This window comes from Phyllobates terribilis, unplaced genomic scaffold (genome assembly GCF_046119375.1).
Source record: "Phyllobates terribilis strain yellow unplaced genomic scaffold, ASM4611937v1 Scaffold_7__3_contigs__length_470593459, whole genome shotgun sequence".
Lineage (NCBI taxonomy): Eukaryota > Metazoa > Chordata > Amphibia > Anura > Dendrobatidae > Phyllobates > Phyllobates terribilis.
Genome location: NW_027362767.1, coordinates 449,742,102 through 449,764,795, shown reverse-complemented (window position 1 = coordinate 449,764,795; position 22,694 = coordinate 449,742,102).

Below are 22,694 nucleotides of genomic sequence, written 5' to 3'. Positions count from 1 at the left end.
GGATCCCAAATTAGTGGAGGAGAGAAACTACCCTCAACTAAGAACCGGAGGCTGCGACATTACATGTGGAGCAGCCGCTCACCACACCCGCTAGGAAGGCACCACATAGGACCTGGGAAACGCAGGCCAACGTTTGCCCACCAAGAAGGTCCGAGGCAGCTGGACATAAGCGTGGTCACTAGTGGGGTTGAAGACCAGAGACAGGGGACATAAAGGGGGTCCTGCAAAGCACTCCAGAAAGACCTGGGAGTTAACCGAGCCCCTCACCTGGTGAGCACAGCGTGACACAGGCGGCCACCTCTGCAGCGGTGGCCTGGAGCAGTAACCGAGTAACCGTGAGTAAAGACCCTGAACTGCACCACCAAGACTCCGAGTTGTCTTTGTTGCGCTCGTGTACCACCATCACCCCCATCATCTATCCCTGCTGCCCTGAGGCCATACCCCTCCCGTTGGGGGTTATACCACCACGCTGCACATCCTCATACACCTGGCCTCAGTGGACTGTTCTGCAGCGGCGGCTTCAAAGCCGCACTCAACGGGTGGCGTAGTCGATCAAGTTAACATCTACTGCCATAGACCGCCACTTAGTCTGACTCCCTGGGCACGGACCGGATCACCGCCACGAGACTACAACCCTAAAGAGATCCGGCTCCGGGTAAGCTCCCGCGTGCGCAACGCAGCGCGACACAGGCCCAGGGGCGCGTCAACTTTTGGCGTAGTCGGCAGGATTTCGTGCCCGCAACCACCGGGTACTGCGTGCCTGAAAAAGAGACTTTTAAAACTTACCATCCGTGAAGATTCCCGCCATCCGGCGCCATCTTCAGCCTTCTTCCCGCCATCTGTGGAGTTTTCCCGCCATTGGGCGCCATCTTGAGGACGCCGCGCGGGAAGAAGAGGGGCGTGGACTCCGAAAGCGCGCGAGAACTGAAGCCCCGCCTCACGTCCGGACGTTGCGTAAGGTCCTGGAAGGAGCCCAGCAGACGCCGACGTCACTGGAGCGCGACGGAAGGTCCTCGACCCTGATGATCAACTGCGGAGCCGCGGCCCACGGAAGAGGATCATCGCCAGGTAGGCCACGGTCCACCAGGGGGGAGGAGGACACCAGGAACGGACAGCAAGATGGCGGACCGGCAGCAGACTAAGCTGCCCAGCATCGGCAGCGCCCCAGCCGTCGCGGGCCCCGACCAGCACCAGGAGAAGACGCGTGACGCAGGAGCGGTCGCGGGAGCAGGTAAGAGGAGTCTCCCTGTTCCGGACGCTGCCAGCGTCAGCCTGCTCCCGGGCCACCCGGTGGAGCCGCCGATCCCTGGCGCTGCAGACGCAGACCTGCTCCAGACCCCGCAACAAGCCCTGCAGCCGAGCCCTCCAGACCTGGGCACTGCCACCACTAGCCCGCGCCCAGGCCCAAAGTCGCACCCCCTGACCCCGGGCATCATTAACAGTACCACTCAGACCCCGAGTACCAAGAGGGCCCGGACGGGTCTGAACCTGAGAAAGAGAAAGGAGCGTGTGGAGCACACCGTTAATCGTAAACGGTAAAAGAGGAGATGTAAATAGTTACCCGACCGGGTATAAGGACTGTTGTGGGACTGTTTCCACTAAGAGTGTGGTCCCCGTTGGGACAGAAAGAGAACTGTTTCCCTTACCCCCTACCTGGCTGGGGACTGAGAACAGCCACCCCTTTTTCCCTCTAACTGGCTGGGGACTGAGAACAGCCACCCCTACCTGGCCGAGGACTGAGAGCGGCCATATCCTGTAAATAATTATGTGTTTCTAGTAATGTATAGGAGTCCTTGGTGGATTTACCGGGAATCCTTTGTACAGTTAGTGGAGCGTAACCCAGGATGGACTAAAAGACTGTTAAGGACTCGGGGCAGGACAGACCCCTACCTGGTTACGTCTCCCTGTTTTAGGAAAATGGACACCTGGTTGCAGAATAAACTGTGACCTGTTATAAAGAGACTTCTTCGTGGATCTGCTGCTAGAAATGTTTTATATGAAAAATTTATATGCTAGAATGTGTTACTATGAAAAAGAGTTCCAGAACAGTACATATGCACTTATACCGCTTAAGAGAGAGACGTTCCCATAAAGGGAAACTGAATGTTGATACCTGTTATACTTGTTGTTTATGAAAAATTTGCATGTTCTAATGTATACCCTGTCTTTTGCTCAGTTCCAGCCCGCGGACGTGCTGGGTTTTGCCAGGGGGGAATGTAGCACCCCGAGGGTTCGGTTGCTACAGAGGTATTGCATCTCACCCAGATGTGCGATATCTCACTTCCAGGTAAGGATGGAGTGTGGCTCAGGACCCTAACACCCACATGCACTACACCACATTTCCGGGGGACAGCTCGACGGTGCTCCCATTAGTTATGCAGGCACGAGTGAGCATGTCCCTGGCTGGAGTGGGGGGAGGGAACACCTAGAGAAGGGAACCCGGTAGTGTGTGCGTGGGGGAAGTAGATCCTGGGTGCACTCTGTACAGGAGTATAAAGGGAGGCACCATCTTGGAAAGGGAGTGAGTTGAGAGAGGAGAAGACAGGGAGCAGAGCTGCTTTATGGGCTCTGCTCCACAGGCAGGCCCTGTCAGGAGGCCTGAGCCTGGAGGAGGGAAGAAGGAGGAAGAGGAGCAGACTGGGCTCCAGGAAGGACAGAGGGGACCCCAGGGGTGTGGACTGGCTGGTAGCCACCACACGTCCGCCGCTACCTGAGTAGGGGGGTCAGGTCAAGAAGATGGGAACCGGATCCCAAATTAGCGGAGGAGAGAAACTACCCTCAACTAAGAACCGGAGGCTGCGACATTACATGTGGAGCAGCCCCTCACCACACCCGCTAGGAAGGCACCACATAGGACCTGGGAAACGCAGGCCAACGTTTGCCCACCAAGAAGGTCCGAGGCAGCTGGACATAAGCGTGGTCACTAGTGGGGTTGAAGACCAGAGACAGGGGACATAAAGGGGGCCCTGCAAAGCACTCCAGAAAGACCTGGGAGTTAACCGAGCCCCTCACCTGGTGAGCACAGCGCGACACAGGCGGCCACCTCTGCAGCGGTGGCCTGGAGCAGTAACCGAGTAACTGTGAGTAAAGACCCTGAACTGCACCACCAAGACTCCGAGTTGTCTTTGTTGCGCTCGTGTACCACCATCACCCCCATCATCTATCCCTGCTGCCCTGAGGCCATACCCCTCCCGTTGGGGGTTATACCACCACGCTGCACATCCTCATACACCTGGCCTCAGTGGACTGTTCTGCAGCGGCGGCTTCAAAGCCGCACTCAACGGGTGGCGTAGTCGATCAAGTTAACATCTACTGCCATAGACCGCCACTTAGTCTGACTCCCTGGGCACGGACCGGATCACCGCCACGAGACTACAACCCTAAAGAGATCCGGCTCCGGGTAAGCTCCCGCGTGCGCAACGCAGCGCGACACAGGCCCAGGGGCGCGTCAGTAGCACAAATCTGTGTTTGTCTCTCTGCCTCACACTTCCTTTCTCCATAGACATCAACCGGCAGCTGTAATCTAATCCCTCAAATTACAATACAGTGCGTAGCAGTTACACTGAACACAAAGTAGTCACAAAAGGCTAAAGCATGATTATATCAGTTTGGATTACAATGACAGGTTAAGGTGCATTAAATACAAGTCTGTAGGACAGGAATACCTACTATTTATACTAAGTATTGGGGTGTCTTCCCACACTGTAGGTCTTAATGGTGGTGAAGAATCGGGCATGTTGGCGTTCAGCAGGACTAATCCCATTCCATATACAAGAAAATTATCTACAGGCAGAGATATGTGGCAGCAGAAAATTCTCATCTGCCCATTAAAAAAAACATGGAGCTTAGCCTAATCGAATGTGCATGTGTATGGTAAGGTCTAGGCTATAGACTATACTTATACCTTTGAGATTCTTCTTAGGACACATGTTGATCAAAGTTTGCGCGAGCCCATCTGCCGTGTGCATTTATCTCCTTTTGTTGGGCGCCGCTCGCACATTCTGATGGAAGTTGCTCACCTGCTTCTCCCTTCCTGCGTGGCCACCGCCTCCCACGATACAGAGAATGCTCAACAAATATCTTCACGTTGAAGCCAATAGTTTATTTTATTCAGTTTCCTGTCGCTATAATGAAATCTAAAAATTCTCTTCGAAGTTCATCACAGGAGCTCCAACAAGATGGCAGCCCCCGAAAACGTGACACTTTACCTATAAGGTCGTAGGTTTATTAGGTAAAAAGTGCTGAAAAAAACATAAGAAATGCTGGAGCGTCTCAGCGTCTCATGGATTCTAAAAACTGTAAAATGCTTCTTAATTTTATAAATATTATTACGTTTTGTTCTTTTAGCCTCTCGTTCCAGGTTTATTGAACTTTTCCTCGGAAACTCTCAACAGCAATTTTTAAAAGGTCACTCGGATTCATTTTTATGTCTGGCCACAAATAAACCTATAAACTTTTTCATCTACATCCAAGGGGCATAATAATACACTGTAAAATGTAAACCAAATCTATAAAGTTTACGGCATAATTTATACATTCCCCCACGGAGGGTTGTGTTACAGGCGGAGAAGCTGGGAAGTCCACGGATAATGGAAAGAACGGCAGAAAACAGGACAGCGCTAATTCTATGGAGTAAATGGGAAATAATGTCGAAGAATATTCACATGATCCACAAAGTGGAAAGTCCTGGCTGCGCTGAAAAAAAAAATCTAAAATCTATTTGAATTAAAAAATTGAAGCCCCCAACCCAGACGGGCGGGGGTGGACCTGGAAATCCAAGGGGATGGATATGACTGGGAATAGAAACCCAACAGCAATAGACTTCTGAGTGTCTCACCTTTGGGAATTTTAATAATCTCATGGGTGAATGTGTCCTGAAATAATAATGAACAATTCATCTTTTCCTGGAGATTATATATTTCCTATAGGTCCTTCAGCACCTTACACAGCCTATAAGAGTCAATTCCTTATTCTGGGAAACGCATCATAAGTTTCAGACAATGTAACTACTTTGGATACGACGCAGACTTTGTATGCCACTGCTACATTGCGGGATAATGTAAGTCAACGTGGTCTCAGTGGGATTTGGATATTTTATAACATGAAAGTAGAAGATAACGACCTGTCCAAATCTCCACGCTGTTATGTAGCGATGTAGATCTGGATCCTGTGGAACAATATAGGGTATAGTAATGCAATTGTGCCGTCTGCATCATGAAAAAAGTGCACTCTTGGATGGTAGCAAATAAAACTCTTTATTGTGATACATTGTTTCTACAATAGACGAACAAGTAAACAAGCAGGCGACCTGCATAAAAGAAAAATGTATTTGCTTGTTTATCTATTGTGGAAACAGTGTATCACAATGGAGAAGTTTTATTTGCATCCATCCCAGAGTTTGCGGAGAATAGGATTTATTTGCAGCCAGAGGTTCCACCCGTCTGTACCTCCACCTTACAGAGTGCACACAGGATCATCTGTCATTTAATGGAAAAAGTTCTTCAGGGTGATGTTAGCAGCCGGCTGCACCTCTGCATCCTCCGATTCAACTTGGATGGTGCTTCCCTCTTATTTCTTGAATCAGACCACACTCATCTCCATTGCCAACTATAGGAAAGGGAGCACATACTTTTGAAATAAGATGTTAAATAGCTGAATAAAAAAATCACAGATTTAAGTTTGACCTATGATTGTGTCCTACACATGTGCATATCCTATGTTCTGCTATTGCAAATCAGTGTTCTGATACTTTCTGATTATCCCTCTCTTTCTTGATTTTTCCATGTAATCTGCATTTTAAATGTTCATAGAATTAATAGGCAATCACAAATGACACATTTATTAAGAGCCTTGAAAATTTCACGTGTCCTTCAATGTCCTGCACGGTGTTCATTGTCCTGGGCCTTGTCAATCAGTAATTATTACTAATTATAGATTGTGTACACACTGCGGAAAACCTCATGTTCTTTCATCCCATCTATCAGCCATGTTCAAGGTGTTCAGGCAAAATGATGACAGCTGCAAGCGTGCCATGTAACTCTGTCCCATCCTTCAACCATCTACTGCAGATTTCATCTACACCAAGACTCATAGTGATGAAGTCCTCATGATACTGATGATCAGAGATGATTGATAAAGGATTAGGCAGAGATTTAAAGAGTAAACCGAGAATAAACGGTCCTGTGTGTACATGAGGAATAACACCATTTCTGGCCATTGCATAACTTGCATCCTGCAGTTTTCATCAGTTTTCCCCTCTGCATGATCTATTTCTTAAAATACAGTTGACTCTGATCTGGTGGTTGGAGACTAGCCACAATAATATCTTCTATATACAGCACACACCAACCTGAAGGATTCTTGCTCCTTACTTAGGACACAGAAAGAAGCAGCAGCATGGAAGACAATATAGAGCAATAGTGAGCAGTGTATATGTGAGTCCAGCTCTGGGGTGAGGTAAAAGACTTGTTAGAAAGCTCAATACAATTTTTGTGTTTCTCCTTCTGCCTATTTTCTCACTTTTCTCCTCTCTTCCCTATCCATATAGTATAATAAGAATGTTATGCTCACTAGATGAGGTAGATCCTTAAATCTCAAGGTCCAGGTGGGCACATGGGCATCGGTGGAGCAGGCAGCTGATTCATGCAGGAAACAGGTAGCAGAAATCCTGAAAGCCACAGGCAGACATGTAGTAGCCTGGAAGACAAGGAACAGGTGGCAGAGGTGCTTGAAGCTGCAGGTGAACAGAAGATGTTCTGTTCTTTTGCACAGAGTCTCCTGTTCGGCAGCTTGCAAACAAAACAGTGACACACCCAAACCTCAACTAAAAGTTTAAATGTGTTTCGTGTACATGGGCGACTCCTAAGACCTGGAGTGGAGGGAGAGATCTGCCCCACTACCAACTAGCAGATCTCTTCAAAAATAAAAGCCCTTACCAGGCTTTCTTAACCCCTTAATGACCAAGCAAAATTTTACAATTCTGACCAGTGTCACTTTATGGGGTAATAACTCTGGAACGCTTCAACTGATCCCCCTGATTCTGAGAATGTTTTTTTCGTGACACATTATACTTCATGATTGTGGTAAAAAAAAAATTCGATATCACTTGCGTTTATTTGTGAAAAAAATAGAAATTTGGCAAAAATTTTGAAAATTTTGCAATTTTCAAAATTTGAATTCTTCTGCCCTTAAATCAGAGAGATATGTCACACAAAATAGCTAAAAAATAACATTTCCCACATGTCTACTTTACATCAGCACAATTTTTGAAGTAAAAATTTTTTTTGTTAGGCAGTTATAAGGGTTAAAAGTTGACCAGCGATTTCTCATTTTTACAGCAAAATTTACAAAACCATTTGTATCACATCACATTTGACTTTGGGGGGGCCTTTATGACAGAAATTGCCCAAAATTGACACCATTATAAAAACTGCACCCCTCAAAGTCCTCAAAACCACATTAAAGAAGTTTATTAACCTTTCCGGTACTTCACAGAAACTAAAGCAAGGTGGAAGGAAAAAAATAAACATTTTCCTTTTTTTCACTTTAGCCCCAATTTTTTTATTTTCTCAAAGGTAACAGGAGAAAATTGACCCAAATATTTGTTGAGCAATTTCTCCTGAGTACGTCGGTACCCCACATGTGGGGTAACGCTACTGTTTGATCACACGGCAGGGCTCGGAAGGGAAGAAACACGGTTTGACTTTTTGAATGCAGAAATGGCTGGAATCAAGAGCGGACGCCATGTCGCATTTGGAGAACCCCTGATGTGCCTAAACAGTGAACCCCCCCCACAAGTGACCCCATTTTGGAAAATAGACCCCTCAAGGAATGTATGTAGATGTCTGATGAGCACCTTGAACACCCAGGTGCTTCACAGAAGTTTATAACATAGAGCTGTAAAAAAAAATCAAATTTTTCCCACAAAAATATACTTTTAGCCTCAAATTTTTTATTTTCACAAGGGTAACAGGAGAAAATGGACCCCAATATTTGTTGTGAAATTACTCCTGAGTATGCCGATACCCCATATGTAGGGGCAAACTATTGTTTGGGTGCACGGCAAGGCTTGGAAAGGAAGCAGTGATGTTTTGGAACTCAGACTTTGATGAAATGGTCTGTGGGCGTCATGTCGCGTTTGGAGAGCCCTTGATGTGTCTAAACAGTGGAAACCCCCCACAAGTTACCCCATTTGGAAACTACACCATTCAAGGATTTTATCTAGGGGTATAGTGAGCATTTTGAACACACAGAATTTGATAACATTAGGTCGTCATTAGTGATGAGCGAACTTGCTCGCCACTACTCGGTACTCGCCCGAGCATCATGGTGCTCGACAAGCTCGCGAGTATTTCCAGGTTGCTAGGGCGGGAACTCGGGTACCCTCCCTGCATGTTTGGCACTCTTTACAGAGCCTTGTTGGTCGTGGGCATTACAGTGATTTGCTGGCCGCACAGCGTCATCAGGTGTATATCAGACCAGGCGCCGCCATGCTCGTCACAGTCACTCCGGATCAGACAGTGTAGGGAGAGCTGCTGCTGAGCTAGGGAGAGATTTGCTTGTGTATTAGGTAGTGTAGGGAGAAAAACCGTACATTACACATATCCATCTTAACAAACAGTCCTTCTGAGGACTAATCCATCTGCAGAGATATCAGGCAGGCAGTGTATATAGGCAGGCAGGGTATATAGCAGACTGCAGTGCATATAGCACAAGTAGCTCCATTCCAATTCTGCCTTCTGCTGCTGTTAGATATTTCTATACAAAGGCCCAGGTCTCAGGGGCCAGGAATACTTTTCTTTGGATCTTAATCCTCATTATTTGCTTAAAAAGCAATCCAGAGAACACCGTTGTTCTGCGCCATTTGCTTGTTGGCACTGCAGAATACAGCCAGGTCCTTTCCATATTACAGCGCTAGAAATCCAGCTATTTAAAACTGTGTTTTCTCCTCACATGGATCACATATACGTTTTCAGAAAATACTGCCATTTCTGGCAAGGCACGTGGCAAGGGACGGGGAACTGGACGTGATGGTAATGGTGCATGCAGAGGCCGAGGACAAGGCCGTGGTCAAGCCGAAATTGTGCCACAACAAACACCCACATCTTCTCGCCTGATCTTCCTGTCCCAATTTCTAGGGGACCGCAGCATACCACTATTGAACCCAGAGCAGTGTCAAAAGGTTGTTGGTTGGATAGCAGATAATGCTTCCAGTCACTTAGCCACCACCACCAACCTGTCTTCCACACGGTCAAGTCTCAGTAGCCGTGAGTCTGGACCGCATATTCTTCACCCTGATCCTCCTTCCTCCCACCATGCCGAGTACCCAGAGACAACAGATCCCACACTAGGATACTCTAAAGAGCTGTTCAGTTTTCCATTTATAGATTCGGGCCTCTCGCCCGGTCCACTTGAAGTGGAGCAAGAGGAGATCGCGTGTAGCGATGCCCAAATATTTGAGCAGCCACGGTCACAAGAAGGCGATGGTGGGAAAGTGTCACAAGAGGTGGACGATGATGAGACACAATTGCCAGAAAGTCAGGAGGAGGACCAGGGTGCGGAAGTGGAAGACGAGGTGGTGGATGATATAGTAACTGACCCAACCTGGTAGGAAGACATGTAGAGCAAGGACAGCAGCACACAGGTGGAGGGAGGCAGAGCACCCCAACAGGCAGGAAGAAGCAGTGTGGTGGCCGCAGACAGAAGGCAGTGAACCGTTCCCCGTAACACCAACATGAAGGAAGTTGCCAGTACAACTGTTAGGTCTTCCCGAGTCTGGTTGTTTTTTAAAGACTCTGCCTATAACTCCAAAAAGGCCATTTGCAACACCTGCCAGGCCAGCATCAGCAGGGGTGGCAAAACGACCAGCCCGACCACCACCAGCATGATCAGGCACATGGCAGCAAAGCACCCGACCCAGGGTCCAGGAACAGTGTCTGCGGGAGGCACCATTGCTTCTTCCGCTGTTGTGCATGCAAGCCAATCCACTGTCCATGGTGCATGCGAAGATGCCTCCTGCCCTGCACCTGTCGTTGCACACTCTCAAGTAGCAGCATCAGGAAGCACGTCCATGTCCTTGTCCCAGCACAGCGTTCAGTTGTCCATACCCCAGTCCTTGCAATGCAAGCGCAAATATGCAGCCAACGCCCCACAGGCCACACTACTAAATTCTCACATTTCATGACTGCTTGCGCTCAAAATGTTGTCTTTTAGGCTCGTGGAGACGGCAGCATTCCACATCCTGATGGCGGCGGCCATTCCTCGGTACTCGGTCCCCAGCCGCCACTATTTCTCCCAGTGTGCCATCCCTGCATTACACAAGCATGTGTCCCAAAACATTAGCCCTGCTCTCAACAACGCAGTTACCGGTAATGTCCAGCTAACCACGGACACGTGGACAAGTGCTTGTGGGCAGGGACGGTACATCTCGCTGACGGCACACTGGGTTAACATAGTGGAAGCCGGGACCCAGTCTGACCTTGGGACGGAACACGTCCTCTCGACGCCAAGGATTGAGGGCCCTAGGTCAATCACGGTTGCCCCCACGGTCTACAGCTCCTGCACCTCATCCTCCTCAGCCTCCTCCTCCTCTTCAGCCTCCATCTGTGAAATGACCACATCAGTCACAATCTGGAAGTACTGCAGCACTGCATCGGCCAAGCGGCAACAGGCTGTGCTGAAGCTAATTTGCTTAGGTGAAAAACTGCACAATGCTGAAGAGTTGTGGACAGCTCAGAAAGAGCAGGCAGATCTGTGGCTCACACCGCTGAACCTACAGCCAGGCATGGTCGTGTGTGACAATGGCCAGAACTCCACACATAAGACATCAGGAGTGGACATGGATGTCAGACATATGTACTATCCTCCAAAACTTTGAGGACTCCACCAAGATGGTGAGCGGTGATGACGCCATAATTAGCATCACGATCCCGCTTCTCTGTCTTCTGAAACGCTCTCTGCTCACAATCAAAGAGGATGCATTTCATGTGGAGCACGATGAAATGGAGCAAGGGACCATACAGGGTGATTACACACAGCCAAGCCTCATCTCATCCCAACGTGCATTGGGTGACAATGAGGAAGAGGAGGAGGTGGAAGGACAGGAGCTAGTGTCATGCACTATAGACGGTACTACCGGCACAGCTGTCATACCGTCTGTTCAGCGTGGATGGCCAGAGAACAGAGAGGAGGAGTAGAGCATGGTCAGTCATCCTCTTGGTGAGGACACGGAAGTCTTGCCTGTAAGCAGTCTGGCACGCATGGCTGAGTTTATGTTACGCTGCCTTTCCCATGACCCTCGCGTTCTCAAAATTTTGGGTGACAGTCATTGCTGGTTGGTGACACTTCTAGACCCACGCTACAAGGATAACTTTATATCTCTTATTCCTGAGGTGAACAGGTCTACAAAAATGGGGCTGTACCAGAAGGCCCTTGTTGCGGAACTATTAAAAAAATTTCCATCTGAAAACGCTGGAGGCAGAGGTCACAGTTTGTTGGACAACCAAGGAGTACAGGCAAGAGAGACACAACTCCAATCCAGCAGAGGCAGGGGAACACTGTCAAAGTTCTGGGAGAATTTTCTCAGACCCTCCCATCGCACAGGCCCTGAGGCGTGGAGTACTCTCTCAAGGAGTGCAAGGTTTGGGAAGATGCTGAGGGAGTACCTTGCCGACCGTACCAACGTCCTCCGTGATTCCGCTGTGCCTTATAATTATTGGGATTCCAAGCTGGATACGTGGAATGAACTGGCTCTCTATGCCTTGGAGGTCCTGGCCTGCTCTGCCGCCAGCATTTTATCAGAGAGGTTTTTTTGTGCCGCTGGTGGAATTAAAACTGATAAGCGCATCCGCCTGTCAACTGAAAATGCTGACAGGCTGACTCTTATAAAAAGGAACAAGGGCTGGATTGGGCCAGACTTCTCAACACCACCGAATGATAGCAGCGTAACATAAACTCAAATCCAGTGTCTTTTCTTGGGAGGTGTATTCCCATGCACCTTTTCACATCCACACATGGGTATACGCTTCTTGATTTTGGCAATTTGCTCTTGTCCTCCTCCTTCTCCTCAACCTCCACCACCATATCACCAGGGTGACAGTGGTCCGTGATGCATCACTCACCTAATTTTTTTAAAGGGTGTTTATGATGCCCGTAAAAAAATTTTTTTATACAGTATGTTCATGTATATCCCCCAGGGGTCAATGTTTGTCAGCCCATACACTTAGTGCATAGGCATTACAAGTATAGGAGGCCCGCTCCTTTCTAATGGGAACATTTTTTTATGAGGCCCTCCTCCACGTCTCTTCCAAGGGGCATTGAAGTGCCTCCAAATTTTTGGCAGCCCTTGCATTCACTGCATAGGCAAACACTGTGGGAGACTCTCTCCTTTCTAATGGGAATTTGTCATTACTGTGGCCCTGCTCTATGTGTCTTTAAATTCTTAGTGGGGTTTTTCCTAAAATCGGTCAGCCGTTGGACTCACTGCATACCCTATAACTGTATAGCAGACCCTCTCCTTTCTAATGGGAACATGTCATACCTTGTTACTGTGGCCCTGCTTTATGTGTCTTTAAATTCTTAGTGGGGTTTTTCCCAAATTTTGGTAGCCCTTGCCGTCACAGTATGGGCATTGCCACTATAGGAGTCCCGCTCCTCTATAATGGGAACATTTTTTTTACTGAGACCCTCCTCTATGTCTCTTCAAAGGGGTATTGGGTTTCATCCAAGTTTTTGGCAGCCCTTGCAGTCACTGGATACCCAATAACAGTATAGGAGACCCACTTGTTAATAATGGGAACAACAAAGCATAGCTGGCTGATGGCTCTCTAACAATAGCGGGGGCCGACTGCTGGCCTTTTAAGAATAGTAAGGGCCATGTGATGTCCCTATAAAAATAGGCTTTATGACTTTCAGAGTCCCTCCGTCATAAATAAAACAGGATGTGTCTGAAGATGTGTCACACACCACATTGCCAGCTAAGGTTGTAAAATGTTAAAATAACATTTCCCGGTGAATGCATTTGTCTTAAAAAAAAAACTAAAAAAACCAAAACAATAGGATCTTTCTTTAGCATAAAAAACAGCATCACCAATTTAACCTCAATGTAATCACATTGTTCAGCTCATGCACCTCCTCCTCCATCTCCGAAATGACCACATCAGTCACAAGCTGACAGCACTGCAGCACTGCCTTGGCCAAGAGGTAACAGGCTGTGCTGAAGATAACATGCTTAATGTTTAAATGACAATCCGCCCAGTGCTGCAGAGTTTTTGAAATCTGTAACACAGAAGCCTGATCTGTGGCTCTCACCGCTGAACATACAGCCAGGCATGGTCATGTGTGACAATGGGCAGAACCTGGTGATGGAGAAATGACACCCAGAGTAGATACGGTTGCCCTCTATGCCAGTGCTTTCACCTAGCTAAAGAATATGGCTGTGGTGAAATACAACTCCCACTGAGAAGCTGTTTCAGATTGAAAAACATTGTGCCCACCAGAGGATTTGATTCTCTGCTGGGACCGTCCAACCCTGCTGAGAAGCAGTCCTGGCTAAGAAAAGTGTGTGGAAAGGTTCCCGGACACTCTATGGCTGCTTTTTTACTGAGGAGGAAACACACGCAAACACGGGGAGAACATACAAAGTCCTTGCAGATGTTGTCCTTGCTGGGATTTGAACCCAGGATCCCAGCGCTGCAAGTCTTCATTGCTAACAACTGATCCAATGTGCTGCCGTTCACCCTCTAATATCTAACAGGATGGAGAAACTTGCACCTGCTGCCACTCTATCTTCAGCTCCTTTGTGAGAAAATGTATTTGGGCAGCCACTCAGTCTACCAAATAAAATTCCTGAGAAGGAAATTGGGAATGGCTTCGCTACTGGTACTGGGGGCAGTGCTAATACCATGGCGTCGTACCATAGTTTGCTGAAAATATTCCAGGCTGGTAGGAGGCAAGCAAATTCCCACACAAAAGTGGCGGCAGTAATGTTCAGGGACCCGTGCTTGTAGAAGACGAAGACAACACCGGGAGAAATATTGACGGCTGGGGACCGAGTATGGACACGAGGCAATCCGGCATGAGGTTGTGAAAAGCGTCCGCCTCCACGAGCCTAAAAGGCCACATTTCAAGTGCAAGCAGCTTTCAAAAATTTGGCAGTATAGTATTGCTGCCTCTGGGGGGGTGGGTGGCTGCCTGCATACTTGCGCTTGCATTCCAAGGAATGGGGTAGGGACAACTGAACTCTGCACTTGGACAAGGATGTGGACGGTGATTGTTGCAAGTCTGCAACGACAGGTGCATGGCGGGAGGCATCTTTGCATGCGCCAAGGATCACTTATGATGGGCACACTTTTAGGCAGTGACCTGTGAATCAGAGATGCTTCCAGAGGTCTTCCCCATGCTGTTCCCATGTCTTTTCAGCACTGTATGCATGTGTCTGATGATGGGTCACAAACCACATGGCCAGATAAGGTTGTAAAATGTTAAAATGACATTTCCCAGTGAATGCATTTGTCTTGGTTGAAAGCAATACAAAAGTGCAAAAACGCATCAAAAACGCAACGTGTGAACATAGTCCAAGGTGTGGAGGAGTATTTTTGGATTTGGTTATTTATTTTGCCTTATATACAAGTCATTACCCTGGAAAGGATGTTCCTTAAAATATTTCCCAGGAAAATCCATTTTGGTTTCGTTTTTGTATGTTTTATTGTGAGTCTGTAAAAGTGGCGCAATACTCTGACAACGTAGTTGACAGCAGTGACCTGGGAGTCAGAAATGCTTCCAGGGGTCTTCCCCATGCTGTTCCCATGCCATTTGAGCACTGTTCCCATTGATTTGGACAATTTTTAGGCCCTCTGCAGACCGCCGGGGGGAGCCGCCTGAAAAATTCTCGAGTTTCCCATAAACTTACATTGGGCTTGTTGCTCGGGTCGAGCACCTGAGTATTCCAATTTGCTCGACCTGAGCAACAAGTGCATGAGCATTTTAGTGCTCGCTCATCACTAGTCATATTAAAAATTTTCATTTTTTTTATGAAAATGTAGTTTTAGCCCCAAATTTGTAATTTTCACAATGGGTAATAGGAGGAAACAGACCCCATAATTAGTTATGCAATTTCTCCCAAATGCAATGATACCCCATATGTGGTCAAAAACTTCTGTTTGGGCACATGGCAGGGCTAGGAAAGGAAAGAGCGCTATTTGACTGGAATAGATTGTGAATTCCATGTTGCATTTGGAGAGCTCCTGACATGTGAAAACAGCACAAACCCCCCACAAGTGACCCCATTTTGGAGACTAGTCCCCTCAAGGAATTCATTTAGGGGTGTACTGAGCATTTTTAACCGACAGGTGATTCATAAAACTTTATAAATTCCAGATGTGAGAACAAAAATTTTTATTTTTTCCACTAAAATACAGTTTTAGCACCAAATTTATAATTTACACGAGGGTTAATAGGAGAGAATGGACTCCATAATTTCTTATGCAATTTTTACCGAACATAGTGATACCTCATATGTGGTTGTACACTACTGTTTGAGCACACAGCAGGGGTCAGACGGGAAGGAGCGCTACTTGGCTTTTAGAATGCAGATTTTGTTTTAATAGATTATGCGCTCCATTAGCCACATCACTGAGGTGCCAGAACAGCAGAAATCCCCCCAGGTGACCCCATATTGGAAACTTCACTGCGTAAGGAATTCATCTAGGTGTGTAGTGAGTATTTTGAACCCCCTAGGTACCTCACAGAATTTTATAACATAAGGCGTGGAAATATTACATTTTTTGTGGTAAAAATGTAATTTTTGCATTTGCTGTAAATTTGTCAGGTTCACAAGGGTCAGTAGGTGAAACTGGACTCCATAGTTTGTTGAGCAATTTCTCCCGAACGCGTTGATGCCCCCTATGTCATCAGAAATTACTGTTAGGCCACACGTCAGGGATGAGAAGGCAGGAGCACTATTTGGATTTTGGAGCACAGATTTTGTTAGAATAGTTTGTGGGCGACATTTGCGGATCCCTAAAGGTACCAGAACAGCAGCAAAAAAGCAAAAGTGACCCCATTGTAGAAATTATATATCTCAAAAAATTCATCTATGTTTGCAGTGACTATTTTGTAACATCCACGTCAGGCTTTTTTTCTGGAGAATTGCAAATATGTCAGTTTAGTGCCCATACATTTTGCTGCCATAAAGTGTTGTGACCCCATATATTGTAGCGCCCCCATACATTGTGCCCAGCTTGTGCTCCTGGAGACACGCACCCTGTAAATTAAGTGCGCACTCCCCACTATAATAATGTCAAACATGTGGTCGCTTACTGTGGTTTAGGCCCAGTGGGGCTCAGAAGGTGGTAGACATTTGGATTTGGGAGCGCAGAATTAACTGGATTTTATTTGAGGGGTGTGAGTCATTCTCTTTTCCAGAGTCTTTGTTCTACCAGTAACGTGGGAACTCCCTATAGTTCCAGTGACAGATGACGGACCTGAGTGGGGGCTAATTTTGTGCAGGATAAATTAGGGTTTTTATTGGTAACATTTTGGGGTACACAATATTTTTCGATCGCTTCCAGAATAAGGCTGAATTGCCATGGTTTCCGTCAGTCTGTGGATGGTACACCGACGTGCGCAATTGTTTTATCTGGAGCAGCTTACACAATTCCTTTGTCACTTTGGACATAAAATGAATCTCCAGATCCATAAGGATCTCCTTAGATAGCCCAAGGCGACAGAACATGGAAAACAACTCCCAGGCTATAAGTTTAGCCGAAGTGTGGCAAAACGGAATTACCTCCTGGTAACAAGTAGCATAATCTACTACCACTAATATGTAACAATAAGAGAAAGAAAAGAACCGACCATAAAGTCCCAAGTATCAAATATGGTGAGTAGTTGTATATTTATTAATAACAGGTGACAACAGATGGATAGCAGACCAAATACATAATGATGCAATTATTAAAAACACCTAAAAACAGGGGCGCATGTCCGAATGATATACAGAAAGTTCATGTTGGGGACAAATATTAAATAAATAATAAATAAATAAATAAATAAATAAATAAATAAAAGATCAAATAAATAAATCACAAATGTATATCTAAATACATATAGGTAACCAGTGCACAACAATGTAGTACACAGAAGGTAATATACAATATGTATAGTGCCAATGCATCTATTGTCTCACTCTCTCCCCAAGAGAATGTACAGAGTATGTGATATATAGTATATAATACATCAACATCAATTTTTCTACATATGTGCAAAGTTGCACAATGTGTATCACACACCAGTACAGTGGAGGGGAGAGGGAAGAAAATCCATATGGTAACCAATTACCACAAAAAATAGTCAAAGATACATCTGTGATAGAGTGGAAGTCAGTGCAACATTGTACACATGGAATGTACAATATTCATTGAACCACATAGTTGGCATATATCAGAAGTATCAAATACTTACAAGCAATACAATGAATTGTTCCCAAAAACCGGACGGCGTCCACCCCGATGCGCGTTTCGGCAAGCCCTGTATATCATCCGGACATGCGCCCCTGTTTTTAGATGTTTTTAATAATTGTATCATTATGTATTTGGTCTGCTATCCATCTGTTGTCACCTGTTATTAATAAATATACAACTACTCACCATATTTGATACTTGGGACTTTATGGTCGGTTCTTTTCTTTCTCTTATTGTTAATTTTTTCCGACTTTCCCTTTGGCCTATATTTGTCCTTAATTCTGGTTGGTGTAACAATTTATATATATATATCGCTAATATATGGAAATTATTTATTTCTATCTATATCACCTCCGGAAATATACTTCTTTTGGCATCCTTGTACTGTGTTATTACCACTAATATGTGTTGGTGGCCATAAGCGGATTTTATTATGGGCCCCACCAGATCCATATCAATCCACTCAAAAGGTACCTCTATAATAGGCAGAGGAACCATTGAGCTACGGAAATTTGAGGTGAGTATGGTCAGCTGACATTCTGGACAAGACTCACAAAATATCTGCAACTCGGCATAAACCACAGGCCAAAAGAACCGCTGCAGAATCCATTCTTGCATCTTTTTAACCCCTATGTAACCACCCAGCATATGTTTGTAGGCTATCTCTAGCACCGCCCGACGGTACGATTGGGGCCCTACCAGCTGTTTCACTACTTTGTCCTGGATTCTGTCAAACTAATATAGCAATTCCTGGTTGGCCGCATTCTCCACCATATGCAGTGCAGCGGTATTCACACAGTGCAGTAAACGGGCAGTGAACCCAAGAAAGTTCAACTTAATTGTCTTTATTTTCAAAACTCACAAAGTAAAGGCAAACATTATCCTCCGGATTGCAGCCTGGTCGTCAAAACAGTCCATATAAAAACCTATTGCCGTGGACGACTACACCGCTGTATCACTCTTGGGTGCGTCAGAAGCTTTGCTTTCCTTGGCTCTGTGTTCAACCTCACACAGACATATATTGCACAGAGCCTCTTGTTCTGCAGCTTGCAAACAAAACACTGACAGACCCAAACCTCAACTGAAAGTATAAATGTGTTTCACCGACATGGGCGACTCCTAAGACCCGGAGTAAAGGGAGAGATCTACCCCACTACCAACCTGCAGATCTCTCCAATAATAAAAGCCCAAGTCTTTTTTTAAAATTTGACTTGGTAAAATAGCTTGACCAAGTCCACACTTACTTGTAATTTGCACTGAAACCACAGCTGCGGCCATAATTACAATGCTCTCCAGTGGGTTCAATATGCACATCCTGGGGGACAAATATCGGTCCTCATATATGATTCCCCTCACTGTCTCATACCTGACATCTCACTGTGTGGGCAGTTCATCTTGCCTGAGGAAAATTCAGTTAAGCTTTTGGTTTCAAGCAGGTATACCCTTCTGTGATTCTACCTATGCACCGTGCCCCTGTCCACTCCACTAAATATATTTGAGGAGGGTTGTAGGGGAGCGGAGGCAACTGGGTATATTGCTATGGGGCCCAGGATTTCTATGTATGCCCTTGGTCAGGAGTGTCCAAACTTTTGTGGATTGTGAACTACTTTAAAAAATGACAGGTGATGTTGAGCCATGCTAAATATTAAGGAGAAAAGGCTGGAAGATGGTATCAAGATATCAAATTATCTCGTATCTCTAGGACAAATGAGAACTTGGTGATTTGTTGGCAATCCACAACTGGTACTCCCTCAATACAGAGAACTGTGCTCTGCAATGCCTCATCTGCATGGTGCACAGATTACTCCATTCACTTCTATGGGACTGCCAGCGATATCCGAGTACATCTCTAGACTATCTCAATCATTTTAGAATCAGTGGGGATCCAGGTGGTGGAACATCCATGATTAGTAAGTAATCTCCTATTCTATAGATAGATAATAATAACTTGATATCTTGTTATAAACTCTCTGAGTATATGCAACGTATGGGTTTTACCCTGGTACCAAGTTTTGTTAATGCTATGACCTCTATGTTGCTACTGGTGCCTGGATGCTCCATCAGCTTTGCTAGGTGGCCCCAGATCCTAAAATGGCTCCTAGGTGACCAATTGGAGAATAATGTGCTAAGAAGACGAACTCTACCATCTACTGTAATCTTTTCAAACAACTTCTCAGACAGTCGTGATCTAAAGAAAGTCACATCATTACAATGTCATTTGATTAAATATTCCCCACTGGACAACAAGCCACATAACACAATCGAAGGTATGCATGCCTTTAAAAAAATTAGATTATCTTTCCTTAAGTGAAAATGCAACTGATAACCTATCATTGAGAGGATCATCAAATGAGAACAAAAACCTACTCCAAAAAGCGGCTGCCGGTCTCTGATATCAACTCACAGCCCAATGGTGAAAAGCCTCGATCTCCATTTTCTTCTAAATTACCTAACACAGACTCTTTTTTTTTTTATTTTATGCCCTTAACTAAATTTTAATATCCATCTATCTGGAAATCACTTGCTCTGATTTATACTTTATATCGGAGGGAAATGTCCGGTTTATATAGTTTTCATTTTTATTGTGCCATAAATCAATCCTTTATTCCGCAGCGGATAACTCAGCTTATTTGGGCTTTGCCATTCACATCATCATAACCATAAATCTGCCCACGTTATACAAATGATTGATTTATAGGTTAACTCCAGATCCAAAGACTGTGTAAAACCTGGTCGGATATAAATCTGGGAATTCATAATAATAAACAACATTCATCTATAAAAATATCAGCAGTTTCCACTTTGTTATAAACATCTCTTCTTTATTATAAATGTTTTCTACTTCTTATAAAAGTTTCCTGTTTGATATAATTGCATTACCTTTGGTATAAATGTTTCCTGAGTTACTATAAATGTTCCCAATTTGTTACATATGTTTCTTCTAATAAAAGTTTCCTCTTTAATTTAAACATTTCAGCATTCTTATAAAACTTTTCTATTTGTTATAAATGTTGAGCATTTTACTATGTTTCTTATTTTTTATAAATGCTTCTTGTTTATTATACTTCTTATAAATTCTTCCTATTTGTAATATATTTCTTACTATATATATCAATACTTCCCTTTGGTTATAAATGTTTACTTTTTGTTGCATTCCCTTTTTCTGAAATGCTTATTGTCAGTAAATAAGATGTTACAATGTTTCCAATCATCTTTGATGAAGAGAAGCCGGAGAAGTCTTACATTCCTTTATTGCTCCATGTACTGTGTGAGTTCTCTGCGATAATAATTAGACCTTTGTGTATAATTTAGCCTGGAAATGAAGAGTAAAATTCAGCTACAACATATGTTACCCAGCGAAAATGGTTTTGGCAAGTGGTGCTTGCAGCAGTTCTGTGCCATCCTGGTTTATGAGTTTTTTAGAGTTATATTAAGGTAATTAATTTTCCCAAATGAGGATCAATGATACTTTTCATAGGAATATTGCTCAATAGCAAAGCCACAGTTGCCTCTGCCTTAAGTAGCTGAAGCCGGGAATTTAGTGCAGGTCACAATATTACAGACGCAGGAGAGCTAGATTTGTCAATGCAGCAATGGCACAGCTAAAGGTTATTTCATGATACATTACTTTACTATATCTGTCCTATATGATTTCAATAAGTATCACAAGACAAAATGTTATACATAAAATACACAGCTCAATATAAAAATTCAGCTCTGCTAGATCTGTATTTCACTGGCCAGTAATATATTAAGTAACATTGTTATTCTCAATATCCAACCAGATTTGCATTTTGCTTTGCATTAATGGGGGGCAAACACCCTGAAACACCTGTCTGCAAATGGGGTGACTGGTTTGGATTCTTATCCTAAATCTTGTTGCAAAGCTAATTAAAAGATCATAGTGGGTTTAGGAGGCGCTACCGGCTAAACATTAGCAAAGCAGCGAATTAGTGGACAGGGAACTACCGGTGTCCAGGTTAAGGTAAGGTTATCACCTTTTTTTTATATATCTTTGTCCTCACCCTCATATATTTTATATTTTATATTTTATTTGATATTTTATATCATCTCAATAAAAGTTTTAAATTATCCACCTCTGGCTTTCTTTCCCCAAACCCACTACCATTAGCGCGAATTTACACATATTACTTTAACCTAATTAAAAGATCGGTTAAGATTGCTACATCCAATAGGTGACTCCAGTATCGGACTGGGGTGCCAAGGGCCACCAGTAACCAACTCCAAATGTGACATTATTTTCAATCACAAATTTGTATAACAATGAACTGGGTAGATTGTTAAATAAATATGATCCCGCCTTTTGTACATAATGATTCAAGTATATTGTGCCAAGTACTGCTCATATTAGAGGGTGGTGGTCCAGAGGGGCCCACCGGAGGATTTTCCTGTTCTCCTGTTGGCCAATCCAAGCCTGGGTGACGCTGGAGTCCTTTTCCTCTCTGAAGAGGCTATTTGCATATTCGGCAGTAATAGGCATCACTCCACATATAATGTTGTAGGTCCTAGTGAATGAAAGACCCAGGAGAATGACCCAGAATGAATATAGAAGATAGAAGAGCTGATTGGAGGACCGGGATAAGGATGGTGGAGGACAGTTGTGTATGTCACTAGAGTGAAGCTGTGGATACAGTGTTTTGGAAGTTTGCAGAGGCATCTGACACTTTCCCATACATGACTCTTGGGTAAATTAATGTCAATAAGTTAGAAAGTCAGGTTTGTAATTGGATTGGAAACTTGCTCAAAGAGTGACCACACCCCGATAGTTGTGGTGAGTGATGGGTACTCTGCATGGTCTCGGGATTATAAGTGGTGACCCCAGAGGTTCAGTGCTGGGGCCCCTATTATTCAACTTACTTATTAATGATACAGAATACAGGACTTTTTTTGTTTCTATTTTTGCAGATGACACCAAGCTACGTAGAATAGTGTGATGTATGGAAGATATTCATAAGCTACAGGTCTGGCTTCTGCAAATTCAGTGTCTGGGCATCCACATGGCAAATAAAGTTGAATTTAGATAAATGTAAAATTATAAATTTGGGCACTAATAATATGCGGCACCAGGAGCTTCCAATAGGGGAGTAAAACTAGGAGAGTCACTTGTAGAGGAGGATCTGTGTGGACCTGTAGATCCCAACCTAAATAACAGCACAATGTCAATTAGCAGCATTTAAAGCCAGTAGGATATTGTCGTGTATTAGACAAGACATG